The following is a 15,073-nucleotide window of genomic DNA, read 5'->3' as shown; positions in this document are numbered from 1 at the left end:
GACAGAAAAATCAGACTGAAAAGACGCATAAGACTCTGGGTGCAGCAGAAGCAGCCAAGACTTATGCTGTTTTTTTCACTAACTGGGGGAAACACACGATTCTTCCCTCTGTTGGTGTTCACAGTTGTTGTCGGCCTGTGATACGGTGTTGAGTGCAGAGCGTATCGATTAGAGCCGAGGGGCTGAGCCGAGGAGGAGTTGACGAGCAAGCGGAGCGGAGCCTGGGACGACTGCCAGGGTTTGTTTTGTGACCGGTTCCTGCTTCACCCGCGTCCTGTTATAAGGGCGCTTTAAGTTCTACGGATCTGCGATGGAGGCAGGAACGGCCTCTGCCGGCACAGCGGTGCTAAGGCGCTGCTGGTGCTGCTCGTGCAGCGGCTGCTGCAGGGCACCCAGGAGCACAGAGGAGCCTTGGCCTGCCACCTGATTTATGTCAAAAATGTGTTTATTAATTTTTTTTTCTGCTGTCTACAGGCAAAAATTACATCATCACTTGGTCCCACGCAGGGGATCAGAAAGCCTCAACAGAATTATAACAGGTGGACAAAGTGCATTGATCAATATAAATCAGCTCCTCCTCTTATTAGATACGCCAAATGAAAGATACAGCTTCTAAGTGCCCAGGAGCTGAGAGATAGAGATAAAGAAGATCATGCAACTTTGCTAAGCCAGCAGATAGGTCTAAAGAAAATTCAACGTCCTTCTGTAACGGTAATTTCTCCAGGTTGCTCCACCGAGGTGTTGTATGCGGAATAGACAAAAGGCGTGGAAAAACTCATCGTAACATGGGATAAGTAATTATGAATCTAACAAGGAACAAAGAAAAAAAAAAAAAAAAAAAACACTCCCCACCTCACCCGTGGTGGTGGCGTGTTCATACTAATGAGAGGTTGGTCGACACTGGGATTGTGATCAAAACTGGAAGAGATGGCGGGCTCTGATGGTGGAGGGACACACCGCAGACGGACGGCCCTGGGAGAGGAATGAGACAAGGGGGCCCCATTTAAATTCAAAATTCTTTTCATCATCCCTGAAAATATCAGCCATACGTTCTAGGCTAAGCAGTCTCCAAAGACGAGAGTGCCATAGGAAAATAGCTGGAGCCTCCCTTCTCTTCCAGGCGGCTGTCAGGGTGACCTTAGCTGCCCTACAAGCACCACTCTTAAAGTATGGGACTCAATTTCGGGCGACATCGGGGATGGACTTCTTTTCCATCCCCATTTACTCCAAACCATTTCAATCCAGCTTTCCCCCGGCCCAACATGAGGGACCCTTTGATGCCTGGAGAAGGGGAGGCTGCTTAGCTCTAATACATTGGTTCCACAATTTTGATCCCCTTACTTTTGATCAATGTCAAAGGGACTTTGTATTGAAGAACACGGAAAGATATCAGTATATCCAGTAAATGCACTGGGCCCTCACACCTCAGATACGGGAGGCTGCTACTCGACCTCTCACAAAATTTGAGGCCTTTCTCACCAAGACTGCTAACATGAAAGGGGTGATCTCATTTATCTATAGCTTCCTCCTTAAAACAGTGCTTTCCACACGCCCCCGGTATATGTCTATGTGGGAAGACTTAATTCACCGTCCTATTTCCGATGAGGAATGGACGCATCTATGGTCCGACATCGCACGCTTCAATCATTCCTCAGAACTCAGGGAACTGCCGCCTGATTTTACGTATACACCAAGCATTGAGCAGAGCAGAGATGAGAAAAGGAGTGGAGGGAAGTGCCTACATCTGCCGTCTGTAGGTGGACTGGCTCTGGATCCCGCTACTGCTCCTGAATGATTGCCAGAATTCTCCCTTGTACTATTGACAGCGATGAATAGCAACGAACAAGCAATGAACAGTGAGTGGTGAGTGACAAGTGACAAGAGATGTGTGGCATGTGGCGAGTAGTTAAGGTTGATCGGTTCGTAAGTCGCTGAGCCATTTCAGTCTGTAATAAGTCTGTAATACAAAATCTGAGAAATTATGCAAAGGGGAAAGTGACAATAGACTTTGATCCTGTTGAAGCACCCCTCGACCCCTGAATTACTCTGCATGCCTAGACTACAGCCCTACCCGGAGATCGGATATTAATCAATCGATTAATTAATTAGTTAATTAAATAGGTAACCAGCAGCACCAGCGGGTTCTGTACGGAGGTGTGCTTTGGGGGTGTTTTCCCTTGGAGGTGTTTGGAGGTGTTTTTGTCCAATCAAAGCACCGTTTGGTCTTGTCACTGGCCTGTTTGATTCTCTGAAAGAAGCAAGACTTCTTCACCTTAGAGGATGTATTATGAGGTCAGGAAAGGAGCGGCCACCTTTCCCTCCTATCAAAAGGAAAAGAAAAATACAACAAACACTAATATTAGATACGTTTAAAATAAAACAGGCAGGTGACATATAGTCCTTTAAATCATCTAAGGTCCATACATTTGGGAAACTGGGAAAGTCGCCGTCAAAGTTTGATTTTATGAAAGATCCAACCGGTGCTATGCTAAAATTGCTAACTAACCCATGTGATCTTCAAACTCCGGTTAAACCACTGAGTAGAAAAAATATTATATCCCCTAAGCAAGGAGTAAGTGAACCAGGCCACCCTGAGTCTGAAGCTGAAGTCGAACCAATGTCAAATTCAACTAAGGACCGAGTCAACCATTGGGGTCAAATAACGGACCTAGAGATGTTAACTATTCCACTTACTGGTCGTTCACAACAAGAGGACGCAAAATGCACAAATTTAACAATGGGAGATACTCAGCAATTACTACCAACTAGGCATCCAATGCCAATAGAAGTGCAAGTGAAAATCAGAACAGCTCACGGGATAGGGGAACCATCTAATTTAGGACAAATAAATCAACGAGAGCAAGAAGCTCCAAATGAACTAAATGGTGGGGTGAAAATCATAAAGGACGCCAATACAGCACTGAAATCGGATCTTACTCTGTCTAAAATAAATTCAGTTAAAAAACAGGCCCAGCCGAAATGTAATCAAAATAACGGATCTCAAATTAATAAGGACGAATACAACAGCAACCCAGAAACTCTGCAGCGTTGGAGTACTCCGTATCTAAAAGACGTTTTGAATAGTAGTCCACAATTCATTAATTCTTGTGACGAGAGACATGATTTTGTAGGACCACAAAAAGAGGAGTATAAGGACCTATCATTCATAAATGGGCAACACCATAGCCCAGGTACTCAGGTACCAGGAAGTGGGAATGCTGGAGCAATTTGGGATTTATTCTTCAAAACCTCGCAATTAACTCTGGAAGCTTTAACATATAAGTCCAACAAAAAGGAGGGCCAAATAGATCTCTTGAGTGCTACGGCATCCTCTGTTGCCAGAACTGAGCAGAAGATAACAACACAAAATAATCTAATAGTAAGGGCACAATCTCAGCCAATATCTACGTATGCAGAGTGTAGTTGTGCCCCACTAATTAACAAACTGGCTACCATTCTGGATATTTTATAAACAATAATTGACGATGTAAAAGGGAATTTTCCTTATGTGGGAATTCAACCCATCAAGACCGACTGCCCCTCTAAAGATACAATAAAATGTAAAGACAATACTGTTGTTGTTAAAGATAAAATAGATGATAAAACAAAAGATCAAGAAGTGATAAATCTATGCTCGACACAATCAACAATGACAGACGCAGCTCCGGAAGTTTAACTATCAAAAAGTCAGAGGAAAAAACAATGGAAAGCAAGAAATAAAGCTTCTAAAAGTGTAAAAAAATACAAATGCATCAGATATAGTGAGATTGAACACTGGAAACAACCATGACCAAATATCATATTGTGAAGGTGAGGGTAAAGAAATGTCTCCAACAAAACCCTTTACCCTCTATTTCGGAACATGCAGTTATGAAAAATAAATGCCTAAACAAGCAAGCGGATAGTATTAAATATGATAGAGTATGGGAAAATTCAGTCCTTAGAAATGCTGCAAGTGGAGGAATGTAATAAGCAGGTGGAGAATAAGCCATCACAATTGGAAACAAATAGAGCAAAGAGTGAGAGTATCGGAGGGGATGAAACGAATAGAGATTTGTTAAAAACCTGGAAGGATATTAAATTACCACAAGATCTGGGAACCGAAACGAAGCAGTTACATAAACATCGACAATCATGGTCTCAAACTGTTAATAATCATAATGGAAGGTTAATTGAGCATGCTCAAGGTGAAAAAAACCTGCAACAAATTAAATTAAACAACCCAGATTAAAAAGGAGTGGTGCAGGTAATTTCTACGCCGGAATATAAATCTAGGGGTAATAATGATATCATGACTCGTGGGAACATATTAAAATTGTGTAATGCAGTACCCTCATTAAAGAAAATTAAATGTACCGACATAGAATCAATTGAATTCCACACATCAAGAATAATAATCGCAAATCAACATTAGTAATTTGGACATCTTCTACTGCCGCCAGCCTTATTATGCAAGAACATAATCTCTTTCAGGACTGGGGAATAAAAATAGACTCCCCTGCAACCTCCCTATCCTAGCCCTTTGGTTTCAACAAAATTACAAAATCATAACCAAAGAGAACCGATAATAATAAGAAATACTCAATATTAAAAAACCCACAGGTATGACCAACGGGCATCTTTTAACATTATTAGAGGTAAAAAAAGTAGACCTATTATTTGACACTGTCAAATTAGGTTGGCTAACAGCAGCCCTCCATAATGTCAGGCAGGACTGACATCTACAATCTGAAGTTTTTTTAAGGGGGCCAACAATTATGAATAAAAGGGTCAGATTATGTTCGTGGAATATAAATGGGGGTTCAAGCAAAGATTCAGAATAACCAACTCGCTACATTGTGCTGTTTTCAAATCATTTGTTTACAAGAGACTTGGGCTTTAGTTCTTTTTAGATTGGAAGGGTATAGGGTTATTACTCATTAGCTAAGAGAACAAGTAACTATGGCAGACCTTGTAGGGGTTTGGCTATTTTTATATCAACTGAGCTAAAAATGGAAAGTGAAATGGACGTCCCAAGTCAAAAGGATTATCTAATTGTCAAAATAGGATACAAGGAACAAAATATAATTACATCTCTTGTAGTAATCAACGTATATAATTACGAAGAACAATGGCGACCAATTTGATAATTATGATATTGCAGCAACTGGACAATGACACCCAACCCAATAAACATAGATAATAAAATCTTCGCCAAATCTCCCTGATCAATCTGGCTTCATACCTGGCAGGGCAACCTCACATAATCTTCGGACCATTTTCTCTGTACGGCATCAAATTAACCCTAACTTGCCACCCGTGGCCACACTGCTCCACGCCACCAAGGCATTCGATATGTTGGAGTGGCCGTTCCTGTTCAGCATTCTACCGCGTATGGGTTTCAGCGCTCACTTTCTGCGTAATATCAAACTCCTTTACACCAGTTCCTCCACACGTCTCTGCATTAATGGTCAGGTATCCGACCCGATCAACATTGCCCGTGGCACTCGCCTGGGGTGTACGTTATCGCCCATGTTTTTTGCCATCGCCATGGAGCCCCTGGCTGCCAGGCTACGGCAGCACCATACACACAGGGACATTGGTTTCTCTTCCCGCTCTCTCCTGGTCTCAATGTATGCGGATGACGTCACCCTATATATCTGCCACCCCCAGGAAAACCTTAGCCCCCTGGTTCGGGAAATCATACTTTTTGGCGGGCTTTCGGGCATCCAGATGAACTAGAGTAAGTCGGTCCTATTTTCCCTGACTGATGCTACTGTCCCCTTCACACCAGACTTTCCATTTGTGTGGGCATCTGGCCCCACACGCTATTTGGACATCTGGTTAAGTACAGATTTGGATGAATTGTGGAGGTCAAACTTAGGGTGGGCTGTTGATTGGCTTGAATCCAGAATCCCTTCATGGAGCCAACTGCCGCTATCCTTGGCTGGCTGTATCGCCATACCAAAAATGGTGGTCCTGCCTAAATTCCTCTATCTCTTCTTGAACATACCTATCCCCCTCACCTCTCATTTCTTTCACAAACTTCGCTCTCTAGTCATTTCGAGTATTTGGGCAGGTGAACAACCCAGGGTGGCCTACGATATCCTCACCCTCCCTATGTCTGCCGGTGGGATGGGTGCGCCTGACTTTCGGATCACCCAGATTTCCCTTCACTCCAGTCTTCCAGCATGTCCCGACACGCGGTGCGTTTGGGCCTGAGAACTCCAGAGTCTCCGGGGTTGCAGGACACGCTACTATTTTATCAGTTACGTGCCACTTGCCAGAAACTGCACTCCACATTGCCTCAGCCCCAGCCCACTCTCCCGGCTCTGGAGTTCATTTATACTTCCACGTCGCCGCACAAGTTAGTCACCAAACTGTACGCTTTGTCCTTGGGGTCTGCCCCCCATCTCATCGGATCGCGCAGACTTTGGAATTGACATTTCGGAGGCCGACTGGTTGTATTGCTGTAACCAAACCAAAAAGTTGTCCCCGAATTACCGGCTCCGCCTGATCCACTTCAAGTACTTGCACAGACTGTACCGCACCCCAGTGCTGCTCCACTGGTTCGAGCTCACCCCTGGCGATACTTGTATGCGTTGCGCTGCTCCCGCCGCAGACTTTGCCCAGCTTGGCTCTGCCCCAAGGTCTCTGAGTTCTGGCAGGCAGTGTGCTCCACCGTCTCTGACATCACCGGTGTTGCAGTGCGCCCAGACCCTCCCCGGTGCCTTCTTGGCTTTGTTAAGTTTTGCCCTGATGCTTCCCGCCGCCTGATTTCGATGCGTTTGGTACTCGCCAGACGTAGGATGGCCATGTGTAGGGGTCGGCGGCCTGCTCCTAGGGTCGAGAGTTAGTTCGAGGATGTCTCTCGATGCCAGACTCTTCTCTGAGTTTTGCTATTTAATGCCAGCCAGGTCCCGCCCTGTCGACATTTGGGCCCCCCGGTCGTCTATCTCCTTTCCCGCTCCCACCCCAGCGGCGCTATCTCTCCTGCTCTCGCCGCCGGCCCTGGGTCCGTGGCGGCCGCCGGTGTTGGTTAGTGAATGCTCCCACCTCCCCTACTTCCCATCAGCACCCCTGCTGCTTTAGACTTTCATCTGTCATTGTGCTTTGATGCGTGCTTCCCCTTGGGAGGCTGTAGCCCTGGACTGTGGTTCTGTGACTTTAACATTCCTGGTTTTACTGAATTGCTGTAAACGTAACCCAATTGCAACTCAATGTCTGTATTGTAATTTATCTTGTTACCGCGCACGGCGGTTCTGCACGGTGTATTGTGTCTGCCATGTTGATATTCCTTAATAAAGGTTTTTGAAAATAAAAATAAATAAAAAAATGTCACTTTTAAAAGACAAAGAACTGTTTATTACTAGATCCCACGCATGGATGTTGGTCCAGGAATATACAAGTCTTAAGGTCCAACCATAGTTAGAAATACCATGGTCTCTACAAACCAAAAACACCTTTATGAAAGCACGATCCGGCAACTTACCTGGCTTAAAACATTTAGTGCACTGGTTGAGAACATCTAAGCCGACTATGTGCAGCCTATGCAACATATGGGACGAAAGTATTTTGCATTTTGTTGTATATGTGCAGTAATGACGGCGGAAAGAAAACGATATTTGAAAAACTGCTTCATTGGCAGAGTTGTTCGTACCTGCAGACATGCCATGGTAGTTTTTTTTAGACCGTCGGGTATTAAACTGAACGCCAATTTTACTACATTTTTAATACTTGTTAAAAAGAAGTTGGATACTTGTGAGTTGCCGACAGGAAATCTGGAAGTCTAAGATAATTAAGGACAACATTTAGGACTATTTTTATGACATCACACATAAATTACAGAAATATTAATTGACACAATTGATATTAAGTCCTGGAAAGATGACGGTCTGATGTAATGTCTATAAATTGTGTTTATGTTATTTACGAAAACTAATTTGGATTTTTTGAAATTTTAAAATTGTTGGTCTGTATTTAAATTGGTGTGCTTCCTTTAAGAATGCAGTAATCGTAAGATTTTTGTTAATCATGCAAATAAAATTTACCTTACTCCCTCTGTTAGAAAATGCTTTCCTCTTCCCTACCCTGCTTCACCTATCTCCCCCCAACCAACCACATGCATATATCTACCACCTGCTTAAAACAAGTGGTAAATAAAAGCAGATAAACACTATGAAATAGTGAAAGGCATGTGGTTTGACAGGCAGAAGAATCTGTTCCTTGTGGCAACTGCCCAGTCCATGGCGTCAAACTTGTAACTGGACGTTACTGGGGTAAATCCACCACAAAGTAAAAAAAAACAATTACATGAGATTTTTCTGCCACTCCAGCACTGTGCAACTTTTAACAAGGGACTATGAGAGGTCTTGGACCGGTCCTGTGACCTGGAGGGTCACACCAATTGTGCCCTTATTTAAGTCAGAGGACTGTCATGGGTTTAACAGCTAGAGCGGTGGTGGCAATGCACCCTGTTGTAAGGATCAATAGCCTGATGTGATCTTTGCATAATGGTCAGCGGAGTGGCTTTCTACTGACACACCCATGTAATGCTCCATTTCTATACATGTGCCCAAACTTTGAGCTAACATCAAGTGCGTGTTTAGGGCATTGGTGTGCGTAGGATAAATGCAATGTGAGAGTGCTAGTCTAAGGGACACCCCCCACCTCCACCCCCAAGACTCTCCCAACAGTTCAGGGCAGAAAATAGTACCCTACGACAACGTGATTGTTGAGGCCCAGTTGGACGATTGTGTGCTGCCAACCCGCCCGTTCAAGGTTGCATTTGCCAAATTCCTAACAAAACAGGGTCTGAATCTACTGGCTTCCTGGAGAGCCTGTGTTGGGCTTTTAGTGGCTGAATTCCAGACTACTCTGTGTCAGAGGCCCATGAGGGACTACACTTATTCCAGTGTCGAACACCCTGTCTGAGCTTACGCCTGTGGTCCAGCCGGCCACAGTGTGGGCTCAATTGCTGACGGTCGGGCCTCCAGAGGGGCTACACTTAACGACAGGCCTAGTGTGACTGCTACCTTGGGACTGCTGATCTTCAGGCAACTGCAAAGAAAAAACAGAGTGGGTGCCCTACTGAATGCAGCACTATATCCAGGACAAAAGCTCTCCACAAAAGCCTGCTGGTGGGTCACTGCTCTCTCGAGTCTTCGGGCGTGCCATTCAAGTGCCGGGAAATAGGAAAGAGACCCAGACAAGACTGATTCATCCTGTGAAAGGGTAAGACGCTTACGACAGAGCATAAACGCATTGGGGTGACTGGAGTGACAGAACTGCACCTATACTATATACTCCTAAATGCCCCTAGAGGGAAGGGGGTATCAGAACCGGACGCACCTGTCTGCTGCACATGGTAGTCTGGCATGCCTGCACTATCTTTTCACCCAGACTGTCCATAAAGTTGATTATAGTGCCGCTACACACATACCACCATTCGCTGGTGGAGGTGCAACTCGATGGTCCGGTTGTGGACTTCATGCTACCCCCAAGGGTTGATCCATGATATTTATAAGACAAGACGTTGAAAGCTCGTATGAGAGATGGAGCAGACTTCTATTTTAAGGAGAACGGGCGGCCTGTTGAATCAGCTTGCGTGCTATAGGATGAATTCAAGACAGTGATTCGAGGCCAGACACAAGCCTTGATTGGGGGAATGCTGAAGGAACGTAAATTGAAGTGCGAGGCTCAGAACAGGGAATATGCTTTCCTGGAGGCACGTCTGGCAAGTGGGGAATCAGTTTCTCTCCCATTACACCATCAACTGAAGCAGCACACATTAAGAGCAGTAATGGAAAATAGCGGGCACTCATGCGCTGGCTACCCAGCATTGTCTCTATGATGTGGGTGATAAAGCCAATGAGTTGCTTACATGGTTAGAGAGACAAGACAAAGGACGGAACTGGATCCTTGAGGACACTGACAACAAGGGGACGGAAATACTGGGAGAGACTTCCTGAAAGACCTGACCCTGCCAATGCTAACAGAGGAGGTTTCAGACTGCCTGAAAATAAGGAGTCTCCTGGAGGACCAAAGAACGTCTGAAGTGGCGGTCATCCCAAAAATGGACGAACCAGCAACTGAGTGTGGGTCTTATAGACCTACCGCCCTGCCTAATTTTGAGACTAAGGTCCTTGCGTAGGCCCTGGCGATCTGCCTGCGGACAGTAATTTCAACAGTGGATCATCCTGATCAATCGGTCTTTATGCCACACCAGGGAAGGCGCTTAAATCTCCCGACACCTTAATGGAGTACCAAATGCAACGGGGAATTCCTTTGCTGAACCAGTGGTGCTGCTGTCAAGTTCTCGTATGTGGCCCCTCTAGCGTGCATGCGCGTCAATAACACAGTCTCCCGAGTCTTTGCCGTCCGACAGGGATGTCCCTTATCTCCTATATTCTTTACACGTGCGTGGGTTCGCCAGGACCTCTCATATGGGGTACTCCAGTTGATCAGTGGGGGGAGAGAATCTCCCTCTACACTGACGTTTTGCTACAGGACACGTAATCAGCCTTCTTGAGTGAACGAATCCTACACATTTTTCATATATTTTGAGATTATTCAGGATATAAGATTAATTGGATGAAGTACTTAATATTCCTGCTGGTGGCAGGGACCCTGCGGCTGCACTCTAGGTGCACAGTTCGGGTGGTACTACATGGCTTTAAATATTGGGCGTGTTTATTACAAGAGAGCCACAGGCAGGAACGTACTCCCGAAATTAGATCGGCTTCGCATGGATGCCCCACACTAGTGGGCACTCCCGCTCTCCTTACTGGGCCGGGTCGCCCTATTTTAAGTGATCACCCTCCAGGGCCTCTAGTACATCGTGCAAAAAACTTCCTTTAAGATCCCACCAGAGATTTTCTTTCAAAAGGTAGTCTGAGAACTTTGGCTGCTGTTGTGGGATGGTGGCACTTCACACTGAGTAAGCTGCAGAGGGGAGTTCATTAAGGTGGACTGGTGGTCCGGAGCATTCTCAAGTATTACTGGGACACGCAGCTGATGGCAGTCAACAACTGGGTATTTGCGGACCGTAAGGATCCTGCTTACCGGGTAGATAGATTGGCCATGGGCAAGAGAGGTTACCCCACCCCGGTGCTCTATCGAAGAAAGCTTGAGGGCACCCTACCTACCCATACCCAAACATTGGTAAGGGTGTGGAGAGAGGCTACCAAGAATTTAGGCTGAGAAGGTAAGCTGACTGAAATTACTCCACTGTATGATGGTGATCTCTTAAGTGCAGTGGGAGGATTGCAGGGCTTCACAAAATGGGGATTGATTAGCTTAGAACGGCTGGGCGATGTGTGGAGGGGACAGGTGCTTGTGTCCTTCACGATCCTACAACAAAAGTATAAATTAGGTGACTAAAAACGGTTCTGACATTTGCAGGTGGATCACGCTCTGCAAGGTCACATCCGGGAAGGGGGGCAGTTGCCTGAAGCATCCCCACTGGAGGACCAGCTGCTAACTAATCCCATGACTGAAAAAGCAATCTCAACCATCTATAGGAAGTTGATCTACAGTTCTCTGGATCCCTTGGGGATGCGGAGAGCTGTGTGGCAGAGGGATCCAGGCACACTTGGCGAGGGCGATTGGGTTGAGGCCATTCAGGGTGCCAGGGAGGTGGCAATTAGAACTCGTTTTGGTCTAATTTAACTACAGATTCTACATAGGACCTACTACTCCAGAGCTTTGTTGCACCGAATAGGGTGAGCGGCCACCTCTCTGTGTAGGGGGAATGTGAGGGGGGGGGGCTTTTTTAATGTGGTGTGGAGCTGTCCGGTAATTCAATGCTACTGGGTAGAGATCATGAGAATAATGTCCCAGGTCATGGGACTAGTGATCCCCCATGGGGGTCAAATGGCACCTCCTGAATATTACAAGTAAAGTGACATGGCATAGTTTTAGCAGAATATGACTGGCCCTGGCTTCAGCGGTTGGCAAGCGTAATATTGCAGCCGATGGGGAGCCAGCTCTCCCCCCCCAGGCTGGAGGATTGGGAAGCAGATCTCAATTGGTGTCAACGGGTGGACACAGGGTGTATCCCAGTAGGGGCTGCCCTTGTAAATGGTAAAAGATATGGGAGGGATGGTAGAGCTACCGGGCCATGTGACGCACCATGAAGTAGTGAAAGTTAAATATGTACCATCTTTGCGATCTAGTTTTATGTAGTGGGATTTGGCCAGGGAGTATCAGGACAAGCCAAGCTATGTTACTCACTCCATATTTGCAGACTTTGCCTTTTTGGTCTTAGCACTCTCACTAATGTGCACCGCATTTTCGGTGTCAACACTATCGATTGAGCACTAGTTCAATAAAAAGAATTTTAAAAAGTACATGTGTCTTGGCAATATAAGCAGTGTGCAGGTCATTTATTCAATCGAGTCTGTTGATCTATTGTTGAGCTCTGAGTTTAAGCAGCCGTCATTTCAAAGCTGAGAATTATGTGACTGCTTGCCCTCGCTAACTTGAGAGTCAAGTACAAAAGCACAAGTTACTTACCTTCGGTAACGATATATCTGTAAGAAACAGTAGTTAGTGTTAGATTCCTTACCTTAGAATATCCCCAGGCGTCAGGCTGGATCCGGAAAGTTTTCGTCAGCAGTATCCCTGCGCGTCGCTTGGCATCGTCTGCGGCTCTGCATTCAGCGTTGGCATCGTGATCGCCGGGATGACGTCGGAGTACTTAGACGCTGCCCTCGCGCGCTGACGTCAGTTCTGCATATAGCTTTACGCGCCAGGGACGCAGAGCCACGATAGAAACCGACACTGGTGCCATAAAACTAGGGCCCTGAAAGGGAAGTCCTTAACCCTAGATATTCGTTCGCAGAACGGGGAGGATGGGTGGGGCGGTAAGGAATCTAACACTAACTACTGTTTCTTACAGATATATCGTTACCAAAGGTAAGTAACTTGTGCATCTGAAAGAAACAGGTTAGTGTTAGATTCCTTACCTTAGAATAGATACCCCAGCAATACCAACCCCGGTGGTGGGTCTGCGAACCAATATCACACCAGAAAGTCCCGGAGAACAGAACGGCCGAAAAAACCATCTCTCCGGACTTGGCTGTCCAGGCAGTAGTGCTTAGCAATCTTGTACAGTGAGTACCAAGTAGCTGACTGACATGTCCTGTAAGGGTTTATTCCCTGACCAAGGCAGTAGTAGCTGCCGTGGCCCGAGTGGAATGGGCCCTCAGCCCAACAGGAGGCTCCTTTTTCGCCAAGGAGTAACAGACCTTGATGCACAACACGACTCACCCTGAGATGGTTCGCTTGTCCACCGCCCGTCCCTTCTTAGAGCCCACGTAACCAACAAAGAGCTGGTCGTCCACCCAGAACTGGCGTGTGCGTTCTAGAAAGAACGTGAGAGGACGTTTTGGGTACAGATGGTGGAGCCTCTCTTTCGAGGGATGCGGAGGCGGAAAGAAGGTGGGCAAGCTGATAGACTGCCCAATATGAAAGGTTGCAACCACCTTGGGCAGGAAAGAAGGACGAGTTCTCAAAACAACTTTGTCCGGATGGACAGAGAGGAAAGGAGGCTTAGAAGATAGAGCCTGGAGCTCACTCACTCTCCTGGCAGAGGTGATGGCAACCAGGAATGCAGTCTTAAGAGTCAGAATATGAAGAGAACAATTGTGAAGTGGCACGAAAGGAGCACAGATCAAATAGGTTAGAACAAGGGTCAAGTCCCACTGAGGCATCACGAAAGGAACAGGAGGGAACATGTGAGTAATGCCTATCAAGAACCTATTTACAACTGGGGACTTGAAAAGAGAAGGCTGATCAGGAAGCCTCAAGAAGGCTGAAAAGGCAGAGAGATAGCCTTTGATAGTGCCCAGAGTAGAGCCCTGTTGGGCAAGAGAAAGAAGGAAGAGGAGAACCTATGAAAGGGGGCAGAAAGTAGATCCACAGCCTTTGCTGTGCACCAAGCCACAAAATTGTTCCACCTGCAGGCGTATACTGATTTTGTGGAGCGACGCCTGGCTGCCAGAATCACATTACAGACTTCAGGAATCAAGTCAAATGGCTTCAACTGTCGCCGCTCAATCTCCACGCATGTAGGTGGAGACTGGACAGGTACGGGTGGAGGGCAGTCCCCTGCTGCTACGACAGAAGGTCCTCCTGAAGAGGCAGACGAATCGGGGGATCGACTGACGTGCTGAGTAGCTCGGGATACCAGTATCTTCGTGCCCAGTCCGGAGCCACAAGGATGTCTTGGGCTCGGTCTCGCCTGATCTTCAGCACTCTGGGCAGAAGTGGTATAGGCGGTAAGGCGTACAACAGACCGCAGCGCCACTCACGACGAAAAGCGTCTCCAAGCGAGTGCCGTCTTGGAAATTCCAAAACGCAGGACGGATGATATTGCACGTTCTCTTCGGTGGCGAATAGATCTAACCAAAGCTCTCCCCACTGCCGAAAGAGACCTTGCGCCGAGTTCAGACGACATTCGGGATCCATCATGCACCGACGGCTGAGTTTGTCCGCCCTGGCGTTAAGGGAACCTGCCAGGTGTTAAAGCACCAGGGTGATGCCCTAGCGTTCCAGCCATGTCCAGAGGCGCAGAGCCTCCTGACAAAGGGTCCACGACCCCACCCTGCCCTGTTAGTTGCAGTACCACATGGCGGTGGTGTTGTCCGTGAACACCTGCACTACACAACCCCGGACAGAGGAAAGGAATGCCTTCAGTGCAAGCCGTATCGCCCACTGCTCCAGAAGGTTGAATGAAGCCGGGACTCCGCCGGAGACCAGAGGCATCTGATCTCCTGTGGTACTGAAAATTCTGGACCCGTGTCATATACATCGTCGTATCACGACGATTTTGGTATCAGCAGACCGGTAATGGTTCGAATACTATGCACAAGCATTTCCGTCATGTTCGAGTGACGGAATCACCCTAAAATCGGATTTTTCGTCCGGAATCCTCGGGTTCCATTTTGTGACCGGCAGCCATTTTGTGGTTGCCCTCACATAAGGCAATGACTAAGGCCGAAACCAACCTGAAGGACACGTACACCTTTGCTGACTCCGCTGTGACCTGGGCAAGCTAACTCCACTGCCTGAAGCCAAACCTGTTCGGGCA

The 15,073-nt window shown here is 46.8% G+C and overlaps 1 protein-coding gene across 2 annotated transcripts in view; it reads right to left on the bottom strand.

Annotated features, from left to right (window-relative positions):
* The window catches only part of LOC144805754 (uncharacterized), an 85,982-nt gene that overhangs the window by 7,575 nt on the left and 63,334 nt on the right, over nucleotides 1-15,073 (bottom strand). The window lies entirely within an intron of this gene.

This window comes from Lissotriton helveticus (assembly GCF_964261635.1).
Source record: "Lissotriton helveticus chromosome 1_1 unlocalized genomic scaffold, aLisHel1.1 SUPER_1_unloc_22, whole genome shotgun sequence".
NCBI classification, from domain to species: domain Eukaryota; kingdom Metazoa; phylum Chordata; class Amphibia; order Caudata; family Salamandridae; genus Lissotriton; species Lissotriton helveticus.
Note: the sequence above shows the minus strand (reverse complement) of the source record. Positions and strands in the feature narration are given on the sequence as shown.